This window comes from Cornus florida, unplaced genomic scaffold (genome assembly GCF_030987335.1).
Source record: "Cornus florida cultivar Cherokee Brave unplaced genomic scaffold, ASM3098733v1 CherokeeBrave_3.0.0_Hap2_Chr07, whole genome shotgun sequence".
Taxonomy (NCBI): domain Eukaryota; kingdom Viridiplantae; phylum Streptophyta; class Magnoliopsida; order Cornales; family Cornaceae; genus Cornus; species Cornus florida.
The window spans coordinates 50,209,401-50,215,958 of record NW_026775577.1 but is presented as its reverse complement, the minus strand read 5'-3'; the positions used below and the strand labels follow the sequence as shown (position 1 = coordinate 50,215,958).

Here is a 6,558-nt window from a genome sequence, read left to right as displayed (position 1 = left end):
ATCAAACCTTTGAGATAAAGATTTCACCTCGGCGGCTATGTCATTGGAATTATCAACTTGATACAAGCTGACATTCTTCCTTCCACCTAAATTTCTACCATTTTTGGAAGACAAGGATCGATACGTTGAATTTTCACTCATGCTTTCATAAAGACACCATACATCATCCTCATGTCTATCAAGATAAGAACCACCCATAGACGCATCAACCATACCCTTGAAATTATTCGACAAGCTTTCAAAGAAAAATTGCACCAATTGCCATTTAGGAATGTCATGATGTGGACACTTCCTAAGTAAATCATTAAGGCGCTCCCATGCCTCATGAAACAATTCCCCTTCCCCTCGAGAAAATTCTCAAATTGAAGTTCTCATGGCATTGGTCTTTGAAACCGGATAGTACTTCTTCAAGAACTCTTGCTACATTTCTGCCCAAGAAGTTATTGAAAAAGGCCTAAGATTATTGAACCAATATTTTGCCTTATCTTTAAGGGTAAAAGGAAAAAGTTTTAATCTTAAAACCACTTTCGGCATGTCCGCGTATTTTACGATGGAACACACTTCAAGAAACTCATCCAAATGCTTGTAAGGTTCTTCACTTGGAAGTTCATGATAGTTGGGAAGCATTTGAATAGTTTGTGGTTTAATTTCATAGTGATGTGCTCTAAATGGGGGCAATTGAATGCAAGTGGGTGCATTATATTCATTAGGCACATAATGGTCACGCAAAGCAAGAGGAGGATTCATAACCGGTGGTGTTACACGAACACCTTGATTGCCTTGAAGAATGGGAGGTTGTGGAACAAAAATTGGCCGAGGCATTCCCAATGGAACTTAGCCTTGTTGTTGTGGTGGATTGAATGGTCTTGGCATGCCTAATGGTACTTGAATGTTGTCATGATGCACATTTGGGTGGAGGATGCCTTGTTGGTCTATGTGACCAAGGTCCTCCACATGGTCCTCATTGGTGTCTTCCATTGATAAAATGGAACGACTAGAATTACCCTTTCCATTAGAATTACGAACAATGGATTCAATATTCAAATTAAGTGGGGCAAGAGTAGGATTTAACGACCTACAACCATACATGCACAAACAAAACAAAAATATGCAACAAGCAAGTAGCAATCACTTCGCCTCCGTAACAAATCAATAATCAACAATCCTCCACATACGATGATCCCATACTCCCATGCTTTGAACAATATGCAAGAAAAATTAACTTGCCTCCATGCGGGCTCATGATCTATCTAAGAAAGTAAAAATTTGCCTCCACGCTGGCCGACAATTTAACTAGAGATTGAGTTTAGAAAGGCTCACAAAGGGTCCTTAAGCAACTTCAAATGATTTCAGATTTTTTTTTCTTTGCCTTGCTTGCTTTATAATTTTTTTTAATTTTTTTTTGAGGTTTTTATACCCTTGCTTAGCTTTGCTTGGCTTCTTGCTTTTCAATTCCCCTTTTGCTTCACTCTCTCGGCTCAATTCACTTAGCCAATCAAGAACAAACACAATAAGTAAGTAAAAATAAAATAAAATAAAATAAAAACAAGATTAAAAGAGTACTAATTCCTAATTAATTTCCAAATACGACGGTGCCAATCCCTGGCAACGCTGCCAAAACTTGGTGTGGATCCATCGCGCGATGCAACCAAATTGCAAAAGTGTGGCCAAGTTTAAATTTATGAAATGCCACTGCCACTTCTAACTAAAAATATAGCTAGGGTGAGTAGGGATCGTCCTAAGGGATTTGAGGTGTATTTGTGATAGAAATTAATCTCGGATTAGTAGGTCGAATGGTCAAAGAATTGATTGGTGATTGTTTAATTAAACTACGATGCAAATAAAGATTAATGCAAGCAAAAAGATAACAATCTATAAAATAGGGAAAATATATAGGAGAGAGGTCTTGGGGCATAGAGTTACCACTAAATTTCACTTCACCAAACACTAGCAATTGTACATTAATGGGGAAATTTAAATTGTAACTTTATGTGTGTGTGTGTGTGTGTGTGATATCAATTGAAACTAAGCATGGAAGACAAATAAGTATAGATTGTCTAGCCAAATTTTAATGAATAACACAACTTATCAAATGAGACCAAGATTCCGTTCGATTAAACTACAATTAATACACACACAAATATCTAGAGATATACACTTTTTGCATTCAAAAGTATGGAACATCAAGAAACAAAAATGGATTGTTCACCTACCTAAGAACTTAAAGCATTTATACTACAACTAGGCTAGAGACATGAAATTAAATTAATTAAACTAGAGATGTGATACAATCCATCAAGAAACAAGTGTGAACCATCAAATAAATCATAAAAGTGTTCCATTAAGCACCATGCCTTGACCATCGCTAGATTAACATCATCAATACACATAGACATGCATCAAATTTATTAAATCTAGAGATAAAAACATGAACATCAATTCTAGCATATATAAACATATGACTAGAGCTAAATGATCAATTGAAAACATTAATCCATACAAATCAGGTAGAAATCATAAGATCTATATTTATTCATGGTCAAAACATCTATTACAACTAAAATCCCCAAAAATACACAAGAGCTAGGTTTGAGAAGCAAGCCTAGGGGCTATCTCTAGCCCCGAGAGAAGGATTTAGCCATTCATTGTAGTGGTCATGGAACCCTCAAGGGCTAGCTTGGAGGTTGGCATCATCATCTCCATCCTTGCTTTCTTCTCCAAAAACCCTAGTTCTAGAGAGAAAACTATGTAAAAAAATATATACTCCCCCTAATTCTTACAAGATAAATTGATAGTATGTTCAATTAATTCATTACATTCCACTTTTGAGTAGCCTTCAAGTTAGAATAACAGCCTTTGATTGGAGGAAATTAGCAAGTATGCACGGTAGGTATAAATCAGCGCACTCGGAAATTAGACAGCTCACTGCCAGTAGGCATTTTGATCGATCGAAGATATTCGATCTATCAAACACTTAGCTTCGATTGATCGAAGCTGACGTGGCATCAAAAATATCTTTGGGCCTTATCCACTTTACTGAGCTGGCACCGCCTTCATTTCAATCAATTGTATGAAATGCGCCACATTTAAGCACTCATCATACCTCCTATATCCATTTACAACTAATAATGAAGGCCTAGTCACTCGACCTTTTGGACAGGAAGTCCAATTTAAGTTCTTAAGTCATCCTTCTAGAAAAGAATTAAAATCAGTCATTGACTCATCTGTTTCCAAATCGATCAATCTACTTCACAGTAAAACTCAACAATTACAATTTTTAAAAAAAAGAAGTAAATTTTAAGCGAATCGATTCACAATTAGCAGACCCACTCCTTCAACAAAAAATCCAAAATTTTGAAACACAAATCAAAGACAAAGTCTTTTCTGATCTCCCAACTACTTTTTGGCACCGAAAAAAATACTTGGTTAATTTACCCTACATTAAAGGATTTCACGACAGACATATCCCTCCTAAGGCAAGACCAATCCAAATGAGTCCCAAAGTAATAGAATTTTGTAAAAAAGAAATTTCTGATTTTTTCACAAAAAGATCATTCTAAAAAGTAAATCACCGTAGTCATGTCCAATTTTTTATGTTCAGAAAAACTCTGAAACAGAAAGAGGAGTTCCTTGTCTAGTCATTAATTACAAACCTCTAAATAAGGTCTTAAAATGGATTGAGTACCCCATTCCTAACAAAAAAGACCTCATTAGTAGGTTAAGTTAAGCAGTTGTCTTCTCTAAGTTCGATATGAAGTCAGGTTTTTGGAAAATCAGACTTAAAAAGAAAGATAGGTATAAAACTGCCTTCACCACTCCATTTGGACATTATGAGTGGAAAGTCATGCCTTTTAGATTAAAAAATGCCCCGAGTGAATTCCAAAATATCATAAATGACATCTTTAATCCTTACAGTCATTTTTCAATTGTATACATTGATGATATCCTACTTTTTTCCAAATCAGCTGATGAACATTGGACATTTGAAATCGTTTCTAGCTACCATCGAGAAAAATGGACCTGTAGTCTCTGCCTCAAAAATCAAACTATTTAGACCAAAGTCAGATTTCTTGGTTATCACATCCATCAGGGACAGAGTCGTCCTATAGATAGGTCACTCTAGTTTACTGATAAATTCCCCGATGAAATACTTAATAAAACTCAGCTCCAGAGATTCTTAGATTCTGTTAACTACATTGCTGATTTCTACAAAGATCTCAGAAAGCAATATAAATCTCTATTCGATCATCTTCAAAGTAATCCTCCTCCATGGACCTCCATTCATACTAATATAGTCAAATCCATAAAACATTATGTCAAGTCTCTGCCATGCCTTGGCATTCCTACTCCTGACTCATTCAAAATTATTGAAACAGATGCCTCCGACATTGGTTATGATGGCATCCCCAAATAAAAAGTCAGTCTAGATGCTCCCGAACAATTAATTCGTTTCCATTATGGTGTTTGGACAAGTGCATAAAGTAACTATAGTACTATTAAAAAAGATTGTTTTATGTATCAGTAAATTTCAGGATGATATTTTAAATCAAAAATTTTTGGTTCGTGTTGATTGTCAAAGTGCAAAATATGTTTTGGAAAAAGATGTTCAAAATATTACTTCTAAACAGATTTTTGCCCACTAGCAAGCTATTTTAAGTATATTTGATTTTAATATAGAATATATCAAAGACAGTGACAATTCTATTCCAGATTTTCTCACTAGAGAATTCTTACAGAAACCCAATGGCAAATAAATAACCTCCCAGATAGCCTCCCCAAGGGAAGCAACCAGTCAAGCCATTTGATATATGCCCAAGTGCCCCTCGCGGCCTCCCAATTAAATAAGAACAGTCATCCTCTGCCCTTACCCTGGTCAACAGATTCCAACCCCTTACATCAACATACAATTTCTAGTTAGCCCTAGTCAATCCCCCACCAGATCCATTCCAAACCCAAGCCCTAGTTAAACAAACTTCCCCGTCCAATTCCAAAAAAGTCAGCCAGTGATTATTTTGAGAAACCTTGTGTACCCCATTTTTATATTGAAACGTATTGAAACGCACCTTAGTCACATAAAGGATCCCATCACCTTAATGAGATCTTATTTCCCAAGTAACCTTCATTTTTGCCCAAATCATCCCCACAAGACACTAGCCTTCTACAGAGACATTCTCTACCATACCAACTCTATTCTTATCAAGTCAATCCTAGATCACAATGGTCCAACCAAAGTCATTTTTCATTTCCTATACATCCAACAGATCATTTCCATGGAAGAATGGGGTATTCATCCATCTTTACTTCAACCCCTGCCTAATCATGAAATTCAGTTCAACTATTATGATTACATGGCATCATGGTCAACAATCTTGTTACACCAAAATGAGTCATTCACTCATTCGTGGTTTATCAATTTTGACAACAAGTTTAAAAGTCAAATCCCAACTTGGTTTCTAAAATGGTGGTCACAACATAGAGCCATTCCAGAAATCCTTCCCCTCACTCTCGCAGAACAAGTTAAATATTTTCATACAGTTCACAAAGTAAACAAACATAATTCCCAATTACCAATTCTTCTCCCCTTCTTTTATAAGTACAAAGTCCCATGGATATTCAAATGGCAATATGATATCCAGAACAACGTAGCCATTCGACGACATTATGTCAAATGGTGGGACACTTTTAAGTTTGACAGAATTATAGGCTATGTCAAAGATGAATATCCAAGACATATCCCTTCCAAAGTTACTCCAGTCAATCCAGCACAAAACCAGGTTATCAAACAAAGTAAGCCAGAACAGTCATTTTCTGTGAACATATCTCGGTCCAAAAGACCCCCCAGTTCAGAAATTGCAGAACTTAAAGAATTAGCAGTATCCATCATTGACCGCATACAAGATCTCTCCCAAGAGGAAGACGATGATAATGAAATCGATGATCCATCTTCCGCTGCTGAATCAAGTCACCCAAGAGATCCGTATTCTGATCCTTAGTTCCAAGATAGCCAAGATCCATTTCAAACATAAGGCTATCTCCAAAGAACAAGTCAAAGTTACTATTTGCTATAGTAAGTCCAAGTTACTATTTACTACAGTACCTGCCAGCAAAAACACTATTTCTACAGTTCCCCGACAAAGTACTATTAATCTACAGTAACTGTCGGTACAAATGACAGGAACAATAAATCATTATTCATCTACAGTCAAATCTAGTCACAAAAGTCAAAAGCATCTTTTAAAAAGCTAGAAATTACGCCGAAGATGCCTCCAAGCTGTCTCCAACAGTTCAGAAGCTCAATTATATATAAATACAAATGCCAATTCTAATCTCAAGTTAAAAGATATCAAACTTGAAGGTCTAAAGACAGAAGATCAAGTTAATCATCCTTGTTATACACAGGATAAGACCTTCTTGGATGTAATTAAGATCAACCCCTATAACTAAAAACACTTCATTCCTTATTTACTTAATGCGCTTATGTAACGACTTGAATCTGTGGATCCGGACCGTTACCGGGTCCTAGCCCGAACTCGAGGGCAACTAGGTCAAACTCTTCAT

At 36.2% G+C, this 6,558-nt stretch overlaps 1 pseudogene; it reads left to right on the top strand.

Moving 5' to 3' along the window:
* The first annotated feature begins 271 nt into the window (after positions 1-271).
* On the top strand, positions 272-370 carry LOC132267957 (small nucleolar RNA R71; annotated as a pseudogene).
* The last annotated feature ends 6,188 nt before the right edge of the window (positions 371-6,558 follow it).